The following is a 13,080-nucleotide window of genomic DNA, read 5'->3' as shown; positions in this document are numbered from 1 at the left end:
CACATGGGCACCTGAAGGCAATCAAACTTGAACCACATAACCACAGTCATGACATTCCCTTTTTTCCTTCTGGCAGAAACAACAAAAGACACACACACACATACACAGATTCTGAGAAAAATAATAGGATAGAGACAGGGTAAGAGAAAGGTTAGTTATGCTGGGAAGAGAAAATAAAGGAGGCAACAAAACTCTATTCAAGAGTTCAGATGAGGGAGGGAGGAAAGCAAGCAAGGTCCATGACTTACGGTTTCTCCTGGTCTCACAGTTACTGCTGAATGGGCAAGTGGAAGCTGTGGCCAGGGGGAGCTTTAGCCAGTTTGGCTGGTGTGCTAGCTGTGACCATGCCTGGAGCGGGAGGCTCTGGCAGTGGTGACTCAGGTCTTCTCACCATGCATCTAGAGTAGTCTGTACCTTATTTGGGGCTCTCTTTGAAAATCACTCCAAAGAATCCCTTGCAGGTCTTGCTATGTATGATGCAATGAGAATTTTGTTACCAGACCTCAACCAAATTGTTAATTAAAATTTTAATTCATAAACTTAATTATAAAAGAAACATTTGAGAACATATGACCCTTTTTGGTAGAGATACCCAGTTTTAAAGTGATACATCTTTATTAACATATAAGCATAATTTAGCACAGGAGTGAACAACTTTCTGTGTAGGGGAGCCACATTTCAAATTTTTGCTGCTGGGCTGTGGCCAGTGGCATCACAATCACTTTTTGATACAGCACTGAGTTTTCAAAAGTAAAAGCCCTAACAGAGTTGTACTCTGTGAATTTAATTCCTCAGGTTGAGTGAAGAAGTACTTTCTTTTGTTGGTTCTAAATTTCCAATCAGCTTCATTGGGTATAGCTTTGCACATTGAAATGGAGAGAAACTAAAACTAAGCCATACCAGAAATGACTGAAGATGATGCAAACTTTGTTTTAGTGTATGAGATCTTCAATAGTCTGAGAAAAGAAGGGAAAGCAAAGAAAACCTTGTCAGTACTATAACGAACAAGAAAATAATTTGTTTTCAAACATTTCTGTTGGATTGTTTTGGCAGCTTAGTTTAGCTGCCATTATGCAGTCTGTGTCCCTGAGAATTTTGGTACAACTTGTTTAAGGCTGCTGATATACTGTACAAACAAGTAACTCTCTGTAATGGGAAGCTGGATTGTAGAGGGGCTAAGCTGGGTTGTGTTTGCAGTGTGTCCTGTTAAGGTAGTGTGGTCTTCACTTCAAAGGTCTACCTTTGTCGCCATACAATTTGGTGAACTTGATTCAGAATGAATCACATTTTGTGTAAACATTTGAGGGAAAGAGGGGCACATGCCCTTCTGCATGAGGAAGAGGTAGCACTGAAATCATCCAACTGGTATGGTTGCTGCCTGGCAAAAATAGCTCCCTTATCCTGCAGCCAATCTCAACTTATTTCCGCCCATCCACAAGGGATGTGAGAGTGATTAGTGTCCTGACTCTGCCAGAAAACCAGTGAAAGAGGGCTTAATCCACCCAGCCTGCTGAGAAAGGCACAGACTCACCTCACCTCATGGTTGTTCCAGCCAACCAGTTGGCCACACCCAGCTATTTGATAGGTATAACAGTGTCTGAGGCTGGCAAGTTTAGTTAGGCCCTGACTTTTTCAAGAATGTGCCAATGTACATAGCCAGGTTAACCCACCTTGCCCTGGACATGCTGTCAGAATAAAAAAAAGGGAAAGTAACCCAAAGGAGGTGTGGGAGAGTGGGAAAATGAGAAAATACTGCAATTGGACATGGAAGCAGGAACAAATATCTAGACAGTCTTTAACAACAATAGTCAATAAACAAGGCTTTGAGATCCAGGTACCAGGACTGTAGGCCACAGTAAGTAACCACCACTCTGCTAAGTCCTGTTGAAGCTCAGCTGGGGAGCTCAGTTTGAAGCTCAGCAGCAGCCCTGCTAAGAGCTCAGCTTGGAGCTTGGTAGCAACTCTGCCCTGCCACTTGATATGCATAAGGAACAACCAAATTGAGGCTGCACAAAATCTCCAGCAGGCCACCTTTACTTGTAAGAATTTAGAGAAAGAAAGGTCTGAGTATGTGGCTAGACCAGCTCTTTAAAGTGGACATTTTTTAAAGTTGATATTCCCAGGATCGAAACATGCACCAAAGAACTGGATTTCCAATAATGCTTCATCAATGGGTTCATGTCCTTAAAAATGTTAAAATGGTATCTACAGATCTGAGATTAGATTCTTCAAAAAATGTATTTAGGGTATTTTGGACTGCATAAAGAATGTATTTGAAAAGGAAGAACATCAGATTTTCTACGTTGGAGGTATAAAAAATTTGAGGTTCACTGGCTCATATAGTATAGATATGTGAACATTTGATATATTTTTGGAATAGTGTGTTAATGTATATAAGTAGATATATGGGAACATCTCTAAATGTTAAAGATAGTAATGTGATGTTGAACTATATATCAAAGCTTTGGAATCTGACTTTGGACTCAAGAATTATGGTTGTGTTGAACATAGAGAGTAGCTAAAAGAATAATATTGAGATATTGGAAATGTGATATTATTTCAGGTGTTAAAGAATGGTTGTTGGAAATGAGTGATCTATCTATTTTGGAAAAGACAATGTTTGTGATATTTGACAATAATATTTTGAATTGACTGTATTATAGCAGTGTATTTATTAGAATAGTATAGCATAGCTTTATTCATTAGTCAGTTGGCTATATCAAAGTATTTATTAGTAAACCAGTGTCTATTGATAAGTATAATGTACAAGGTAAATTTTTTCTCCTTTTTTTCCTCTTAGTTTGTTTTTTGTATTTTTTCTTTTGTTTTAGTTTCTATTAATTTTTTTCTTTAAGTTTAAAGATTGTTTTGTCAATTGTGTATGTTAAAAATGTAAAATAAAAACAAAAAGATGTAAGCAGATATTAGTTACTTCCTGGTATAACTCTTTTTGCAATTATACTCATCTTCTATTTCCTGTAAAAGTGCCTTTTGAATCCTCAGCTGAAAGCTCACTATACATCTCCAGTGCTTTCCTAAGGTGCTTCTCAGTTTGTGACTTTTCCTCTGTTCAAAACAGAAAATAAGACTACTTCAAATTACCATTTAATCAGGCTATTGAGCATTGTAAGGAAGCTATATGCCAGACATCTGAATAGGAAACTAACTGGCTGTTGAAAACAATATTATGACAGAGAAACAAGCCAGCTTTATTGAGGTGTGTTCAGCATTAGAGTCCTCTTACATTTGGCTGAAAAGTACCCTGCACACCCATATGATAAAATTTGAGTGGTCCTTATGAATTTGTGTTCGGCTCAATCACAAGAAGTAGGCTGTGGGAGAGACTGTCTGCCTCATCTATTGATTGGCATTTTCTTATGCTAATGGTGTCATATTTTATGTAGTTTATGGATTTGGACATTCAAATGAACCATTATTTAAACAGTCTTTAGTTTGCTAACTATCTCTAGATCATTGAAAAAGGTTGTTATACTAAACCATGATTAAACTTCCGTTACCATAGTTTGGCATGTCATCTGAACTATTGATTGAAAAGTGATGTATGTGTGCTATTTGGATTACTAATAATGCATTTTCTGGTATTTCAGAAGTTACCAAATCCCAGAGTAGAACACGATTATTCAAATAACATAATTTCACTTAATTATATAAGGTTATTAAATGTATCCAATTACATATTAAATGGTAAAATTCACCTGATGGCTAGGAAGTTGTTGGTTTTTGTTGTTGTTGTAAACTAAGATGTCTTACAGCTTATTAAATTCACTTGGCGCCTGGCACTTAGAATTTGATTCCTGTGTTTATCAAATATATGTTAAAAGTTTGTCTATTAAAACAGTTAAGCTTTTTGGTTGCAGATAAGGAAAAAAAAATCCTTATGTAAGCTTCTTGATTTTTTTCCAAATTAGATTTTAAATGCCAATTAAGAAGTTGAATATATTAAAATAAAAGCAAATACATCCAAAATAGCTTCACCTTATGGCTAGTTAGGCCTTTTCTCTCAAAAGTAGAACCTTTGCTCTGAGCATAGCTTTGAGAAAGATATTCAGTTTAATGAACACATTAATTAAAACCATAACTATTTATAAGATAATTAGAAACGCAGCATAGTAAACTGGGCTTTTCCTGTAATTAATCGAGGATTAATTACTGGAGGTAATGAAGTGGTTTTTTAAATGCATTAAGGTGAAGTACAGAGAATTGCAAGGCTTTGTGATAGTTGCATAATTATTTCAGACTGTTTGAGCATAGCTTATACGAGATCGCTAATAAGCATCATTGCATCATTATGTATGCACTTAAAAAGACTTACCACCAAAATGACTACCTAATTATTTCTAATTGACAGGACTCAATGTTGTCACTGAGCAGTTTGTAGCCATTTTAAGATTCATTTAACCATCCTTTGGGCCATATGATAGATGGAAAAGGCTTCAACTACATGCTGGCCTTGACTGGTATCGTTAATCAGTTTTGGTGAGCTTCAGTTTGAAATGCTTTTGCTCATATAGAGGTCAAAACCTGAAGTAGTCTAAGCAAACTTTTTTTTTTGAAATCACTTTACTATATTCATTAGCAATTAGTAAAATAATTGTGTCTGTCACTGTATTTGGATTTCCATATGAGTTAGAATTCTTTCATCACTGCCTTCTCTTGCGCTATATTAGCTTCTCCAGGTACCAATAATATTCTTCCAATAGATCCTTTAACAACTTCAGTGTAGTGGCATATGTTCCTATAGACTACCTTTATTCATTCATTTGTTAGCTTAAACAGTGCAATACATTTCAACACAATTATCTAATTTGTTCCCAATGGATTGCTGTAAAAGTTTCTACCCAAAGACAACATTTTAGGGTTTCAAGAATAAGAAATTGGTAATTAAGAATGGAAGCAAAAGGAGGTCAAATGAAATTCTGATGTTTATTCAGAGATAACTACTGTTAATATTTATACTTATTTTAAATGCTCTTTTGTACATATATGTTAGTGTGCTATTTTGTGTAAAGAATTAGTATGAATGGCAGCTTCAAAAGATTTCTTCACAATGAACTTCACAACTGCTATATAGTTGTTTTATTGTACTTTATTGGATTTAATATGACAGGCCATTAGGTGAGCATATGTAAAAGTTTTCAGTATGTGTGTTGTCCTGCTTAACATAATCATGACCATCTGTAAGACCTTGTCAAGTTATGTAAGCCACATATTAAGCAGTAAAACACACAGCAGATTTAATAAATGAGTTCAGCATTATCTTTTCTGTTGTAATATATATTTAATGCTTAAATCATAAGATTTAAACTATATGAACACTTTTGAAGTAAATAGCAAAAATTTTCAAATATACATTTATCCTATTTGCTTTGTTAGTAGATTAAGCACCACAATAAATCTTTTTTCATCAAATTCCTTAATTGCAGTTGTTTCCAACTTAGTGCTTGTATTAGGCCATGTTAGCCAATATATCCTTCTACACATCTGGAGGCATCTGTTTTGGAAACACTATTCTATAAGAACCTATCTTGAGTATACCCTGTATCCTACAAAGGTCATATTATGATCTGGATTGCATACTTTATTTAAAAGTATACCTATGTTGCTATTCATTCAGGAATGTAATACTGATTAACAAATTGTAACTAATAAAATTATCATCTAGTTTTATTCAAATTGAAATCTACCATTAAGCAGCTACAATTTCTTAGGGATAGCAGCATAAGAAAAATGTCATATCCTAAGATATTTACTATAAATTTATTGTAAGTTATTATGCAACTAATTGAGTTTGCCTCTCCTCAAATTACATCTACCTGTCCCATCAGGTCTAGCAGGAGGGGCATGTTATAGGTCCCATCAGCCAGGGAGTGTCATCTTGCAGGACCACAAAGATAGCCTTTTCTACCATGGGACCTGCTCTGTGGCATATCATCCCCCTGAAGATCAGATTGGCCCTGACCCTGCTGGCTTTTTGCAAGGCCCTGAAGACGTGCTTCTTGCCAACGGTCATGGAGACATGGGAGTGTGGTGGTGCAGCAGATGTACTGATTGTTTTGATGAATGTGATTATGGGCTGTGAGTTTTTTGTATTTTATTATTTTTTTAATATATTCTTATATTGTTCTTTTTTTGTTTTTAATTTTTTGAACATCTCAATATTCATATTATCTAGAAATTGACAGCCTTTGTCAGCCTTATTTTTTTAAACAATATTTTGTGTTCAGTTGAGATGTGCATGTGTGTATTTGTGTAAGTTTGTTTATTGAGAGAATCCCCCAGGTATGTATAAATTTGTGAAAATTTCTGTTAGAGGAAAGATACATGATTTAACATTAAAAAAAAATTTTTTTTTATTGGTATCATAGTGTTTAAATGAAAGAGCCAATTACAGGTAGTCCTCAACTTATGACCATTCATTTAACAACTGTTCAGTTATGACAGTGCTAAAAAGGTGACTTACAACTGGTCCTTGCACTTACGACTGTTGCAGTGTCCCCACAGTCACATGATCAAAATTAGGTGCTTGGCAACTGGCATGTATTTACAACGTATAAGGTCACGTGATCGCTATTTGCGACCTTCCCAGGGAGCTTCCAACAAGCAAAGTCAGTGGGGGAAGTTGGGTTCACTTAACGACCACATGATTTGCTTAACAACTGTGGTGATTTGCTTAATGACTGCAGCAAAAAAGGTGGTAAAATCAGGCATGATTCAATTAACCACATCACTTAGTGACAGAAGTTCTGGTCCCAATTGTGGTCATAAGATGAGGACTGCCTGTATTTTTATAGAGTCTTTTTGCTCTGCTTGAAACTTTTGACAATATCAGGATGGGTTTTGCTTTTAGCTTTATTGACTGTTGTATTTCTCAGTTCAAGAAATTCCACAGTGTGTTTCCATTTTTCACCTTTACTGAATGATATGGTTGCAAAATTAATGGTACTATTATTTGGTGACTTTGGCCCAATCACTCTCAATCCAACCCACTGCACAGGGCAGTTATTGCATGGAAGATGGGAGGAGGGAGCATTATTCATTTATTTATCATATTTGTCACCACCCATCTTGTTAAAAAGTGACTCTGGGTGGTTTACAGAAAAGATAAAATTACTTAAAAATACAATATAAAAGTAATCCTAAATAATACATATATTCCAAGAATTGATGGTACCTAGTGGCTCGGGGAGTGTCATCAGGGTGCCAGCCCTGTATACCACCTTGCACCATTCAAAACAAAGGTGCGATATAAAGCTAATAATTTTTTAAAAAAATAACCGGTAGGCATTCTGATTAATAGCTTATAATTTCTGTGCAAAAGATAGTTGTATGGAAGAGGAGGTGGCTGAGGTCAGGCCAATATGTGTATGTCATCCTCTAGCTCTTCAAGCTGCCATATATTCAGGTGAAATTATAAAGAGAACTAGGATCAGATGAGTTGTTGTTGTTGTTGTTGTTGTTGTTGTTATTATTATTATTATTATTATTATTATTATTATTATTATTTAGCAGACTTATCCCCGCCCATCTCCCCCCAATGAGGGACTCTGGGCAATTTACAACAAATTAAAACAAATAAATACATAATTAAAATTTATAAAAAGAGAAAAACACATTTACACACAATGGAAGGAAGAGGGAAAAAAAAAATCCAAGAGGCCGATGGAAGCAACACCAGGCCTCTAGGGGGTTAAATAGGGTGTGAAAGACAACTACTTGCCCATCTTGAATTTTTTATTATTACTGGTGTATTAAATAAGAAAGGTAGAGGGAGATTACATTGAATAAATTGAATATTGAATATTCATTTGAATACTATATAAAGATGCCACTTTAAATATTTAACTGCTATTGCCTTCATGCTCTGTTTATGGGTGTCTTGAGACACTTGAGTGGCTATTATGGGAAACAGACAGTTCTACAAAGGGATTTCTCATTAGGTGAATGCTAAATAATAGTAAACTCCGGACTTGTTCTTGCTTGGAACTCTGTTAACTCTGTTATTTGAACAAAGCATTTGAACAAAGCAAGATATCACTGATGAGATTAAATAAGGGAACTGAGTTGGGAGAGCTATCCTAGGATGGATGGGTGCTGTTTGACTGCAACAAATAAACTGTTCAGTGTACACCACGGAAACTATTACAATATCTCTAGTTTCATTAATTTTTTATTGTGCTAAATTTTGGCAAGCAGAACACAGTAAATTATGTATAGGGTGGTGTCAGAAATTATATAACATTTCATGTTAAATAGTCTTCACATTTTATTTATTATATAGTCAACAATAAAACTGTGTGATTTTGAGAACTTCTAGTAAGGTACCCTTAATAGTTAAATATCAGTTCTTTGGAAACTAATCTTAGATTTGATGGCTTGAATCAAGAAATGTATAAACCAAATGGAATAAAGAATTCATTTATGTAAACTGGGCTGTGTAAAAGCTATATATCCTAACAGTGTGATGATTGTTTTTTAACAATAGTGTTGGTATGGAATATGGTTCAATAAATTAGCCACACACATTTGATTTGTAACTTTCCTCTTCCCCATCCAGCCCAGATTCCACTGGAAGCATAAGTTACATGGAAATGGAGCTTCTTGAACCAAACCTGAATTCATTCAATACAATTAATTTTGTATTGAACAATATGAGATAGTTGCAGAGACACCACTGAATTAAAAAAAATAATAATTGTGCAATTCTGTCAGTGCTTGTTTTCTCTAACTGTTGCTGTCTAATTTTGAACTATTTTGTTCTTAATTAGAAAGTTTGTATTCTAATGGTTGATTACCACATGAAAACAGTGGTTGATCTTTTGTTTAGTTTTAATAACTGATGCTGGTATTGTTATTGATAGGTTTGGCTTTAAAAATATAGCATACTAGCAATATGGAAAACTTGAGCAATGCAATGGGTCCTGTTTTCCAGTGGGTATAACTTATTTACTTAATCTGTCCTCTACAACAGAATAAGAAGGTCCAACCATTTTTACCCTTCTGAGAACTGTGTACATGTTAACATTTTTTAAATTGTGGGATTTTTTATAAGATTAAAGAGTGTTTTATTGTATTAGAGTAATATTGCCGGGTGAATGTGAAATGACACTGACCACATTCCCTACAGAACAATGAAAATTAGTAGTTTCACATTTTATTAGGCTGGTATTGCAGATGTAGTGTACATTTAATTAAGTGTAGTTTCCTTTTTGTTATGGTATGCGAATCTGTTTTTTGTCGCAAATTCTTTCTAGTTTTACAGTTTTCCACATGTTTTCTTTCACCATTTATGATCTTTTTCAAAGCAGCCCTATAAGGACTTAAATCACTTTACTATGCAGCAAATAGTTCTTATTTGAACAATAAACGCCATTTTAAAAAGTCCTTAGATCTTCTGTCACTTCGTAAATACAAATGTATAAAAGTTATGCAGCCTTAGTGAAGTTGTAGTGCCTACCTGCTAATTAGATGCAGATTTTTCTCAAACCTGTTTTAAAATCTGTTTTATTTGTTTCAACTTGGTTAGTGTTTGGATTACATAAGGCTCTTATGAAACCAATTATGCTTATAGAACAGATGTTAAATTTACTGCAAGATATTTTGTCCAATATTTAAGATTTTAATTGATTACTTGTGAAGAAATTAGCAAATTAGCACTTAATGTATAGTAAATGGATAGTCCTTTATGGATATTTTCAGCCTTTTTAAAAAAAATATGTGAGCATATTGCTGAAGAAATGAAGAGGCTTGTTTGCTTTTTTATTTGTTTATTTATTTATTAAATTTGTACGCTGCCCATCTCCCTCAACAGGTGACTTAAGAGGTTGCTTATGAGTTTAGATGGTGGAATCTTGATTATATGGTGCCAATATTTGGAGATGCTAAGTGATGCCAAGCATCTGTCTGTTCTGTAAGTTAGACAAGATAGGGTTATTTAAATCTAAGAACTCTTGAAGATCTTTGAATTTGGCTTATTGTGATGAGTATGTGATCCCACAACTTTTTGTGGTTGTGGGAAGCAAATCAGGTTTCCTCTTTCCCTTATCCCAGATGCACTGGGAGTTGGGTGACCTGTAAATTTGATGATGATGATGATGATGATGATGATGATGATATGATAATAATAATAATAATTCTTCATCATCATCATCATCATCATCATCATCATCATCATCATCATCCTTTTGTTGATTAATGCACCATTCCTAATCACCATGCTATTTTTGTAAATAAATAGTTTGGCATTTGATTTTTAACAATAATAACTGGAAAACTTTTATATACTACATAAACATTCATCCAGAATTTGCCCTTCTGTAACTTAAATCAAGGCAAACATTTCCAGTGCCTTCAGTCCCTCTGCATAGGACTTGCATAGATCAGATCTAGTGCCTGATCATTTTCTCTGTCCGTCTCTGAAACTGTTCTAGTTTACTGACTCCTTTTTGCAATGTGTGCCCAGAACTGGACACAATGCTGGTAGTGATGTCTGATCAATGCAACATAAATTCCTATAATTTTGAAGCGATAACTTCTGTTGTTGCAACTAAAACTGCATTTCCCTTTTTTGTATCCACCTCACACTACAGATAGTCCCTGGATTAAGAACACCCAGTGTACAGACGACCCATAGTTAAGAACGGAGCTTATTGTAGCAAAATTTGAGTTAAATACACAATGATTCGAGTTAAATACACAATGGTTTGAGTTATTTACACAATACTACTTACACAGTGTTATACAATAATACTGTTCTGGCTTATATACAAATTCAACTTAAGGCTAGACTCTGGGAATGGAACTTGTTCTTAAACTGGGGACTACCTGTACTATATGAATCCTTATTCTATACTTCTGCATTTGATTTTTGTTTCCTAAATGAAGAACTACACATTTACCCCTCTTCAGTTGTACTCTGTTATTTCCAGACCATTTAAAACTTTAAGGTTGTTTGAAATTTTATTTCCCCCCCTGCCACAATGTTACTCCCAATTTTGTACTATTGACAGATTTTACAAACGTTCTCCCCTGCCTTCTCCCTCTCCTCTAAGTCATTAATCAAAATGTTGAAGGCTATGGGGCCTAGAATGTACCACATCTTTTTTTCTCCAGTTTGATGAACCACTGATATGCATGATTTTGAAGTTAGCTGTGTAACCTATTAATTTGTTATACTATCCAAACCATAGTTGATAATTAGGATGTCATGGGATACTTTGTTAAATGCTTTAAATCAAGAGGTATCTATTTAATGAGATAGATATGTCTCAGTTACAGATGGCAAGACTGGCTGCCCATCTCAATAAGCGAACAAAGTTAAAATAAAATAAAAAACAATTATAAACATTACCAAAGTTAAAATAAACAGTGGCCGAACAACACCAACCCAAATCACTCGCTTATGCTCTCAGGGCCCCCCAGGTCTTCAGGGCCTTACAAAAGGCCAGCAGGTTCAGGGTCATCTGATCTCCAGAGGCAGAATGTTCCATAAGCTGGGCGCTACAGCAGAAAAGGCACATCTAGGCCCCACCAGCCAACATTCTTTGGCTGATGGGACCTGAAGCATGCCCATCCTTTCTGACTGGATTGTACAGGTAGAAACATCCTATGCTGATTGGCTAATTAATAGAATTGTGTAGCACTCTGAATATAGTTTCCAAAAAATACTTTAGAATGGATGTGAATATGGACTTATCACCTGTCTGCGACACTCTGAACCAATTATTTTTTTTCCTGGGATTGCACTAATGTGCTCTGTACCTGTTATGTGATCCCAGGAAAGAGTGACTGCTTTCAAGTATTGCAAACCAATGCTATATTCACATTCCCACACATTCTGAAACACTGTTAGGTGATCAATTCTGAAGTGCTACACAGCTTCAAGTCGGTGTGTGCATGAAATGGAAAATACATTTTGTTTTGAATCTGAATTGCGGAAACTGGAATTGCATTCTTTTACCAAAATGTTTCAGATATGAGCTGTGATTTGACAGAATCAAAACTTGGTTTGTTATTCCAAGGTATGGTCAAAACAAACTCTGGTGGGATCTTAGAGTGATTTTAAATGGCAAGTAGGTGAAAGCTGGTGCACAACATCCCTTCCTCTGTTGTATAGCCTATGTGCTGGAGCATCAACCCTCCATCTTCCCAATGTCTGTCTTACCTCCTCTAAGTTGCAGCTGATGTTTGAGTCACTGCCCCTCTCTCCATTTTTCCATCCCTCTTTCCTCTGCCACTTCTCAGATGTAGCTGATGTTCAAGCATTGTCCCTTCGCTCTCATGTTATTGCAAATGTTCAGTGCAGCATATTTTTTTTGTTTGTTTTTGTCTTGAAAGATAAGGAAACATTTGCCCTCTTCCAGTTACCTGGCACATCTCTCACTCTTTAAGATTTCTCAGTGGTATTAAAGAAATATTTTACTAGACTATCATCCAAAACCATCATCTTGTCCTTACCTTAAAATTCAAACTCAAAGTAAATATGGATTCCCTGATGATATTTCTATCAATCTCAAGCTTGTATCCCATACATTTTTCTGCTGTTTGCAATTGCCTGATGGAAAACTCATCCTTTTATTAGAGCCAAATAGGAGCTGAGTTAGTTTTCCTTTTTTTGTTAGCTATTAGCATTTTATTTCCTTTAATGGGAAGCTGGTATATTGATTCCTTTCTTTCTCTTTTATGTTATAAGTATATTATTTCAAGTATATAATTTATATTATTTCTAGTATATCTTTCAAGACACCTTTTTTGCCGTTCTTAGTATCTTATGTGATCCAGCCTAGGAGACTAGAAAAAATGTTCTTAAAAGAAGACAAGTTACCAACAGTAACCTTCTAACTGGAAACAAAACCGCAGAGAGAGGGGATTACTGTCCAAAACTAAATGCAGTTCTCCAATTTTTGTACATTCACTGCACATCCCACATGGTTCAATATTAGCTTTTAGTCTTCTATGCAGACTTTTCAGAAGGAGTATAGGTGCTAAAAAATTCCATTTTTGTTTCTCCATGTTCTGAAGGAAATTATAAATCCCCTGTTCTGATGCACTTGGTCATTCATG

The 13,080-nt window shown here is 35.2% G+C and overlaps 1 protein-coding gene across 2 annotated transcripts in view; it reads left to right on the top strand.

Moving 5' to 3' along the window:
- Window positions 1–13,080, top strand: part of RSRC1 (arginine and serine rich coiled-coil 1) — a 196,012-nt gene that overhangs the window by 17,398 nt on the left and 165,534 nt on the right. The gene's annotated exons all lie outside the window — the stretch shown is intronic.

Source organism: Python bivittatus, unplaced genomic scaffold, assembly GCF_059951505.1.
Source record: "Python bivittatus isolate LINGU-HERP-01145 unplaced genomic scaffold, Pbiv_v1 ctg000980_np1212, whole genome shotgun sequence".
Classification (NCBI taxonomy): Eukaryota; Metazoa; Chordata; class Lepidosauria; order Squamata; family Pythonidae; genus Python; species Python bivittatus.
Note: the sequence above shows the minus strand (reverse complement) of the source record. Positions and strands in the feature narration are given on the sequence as shown.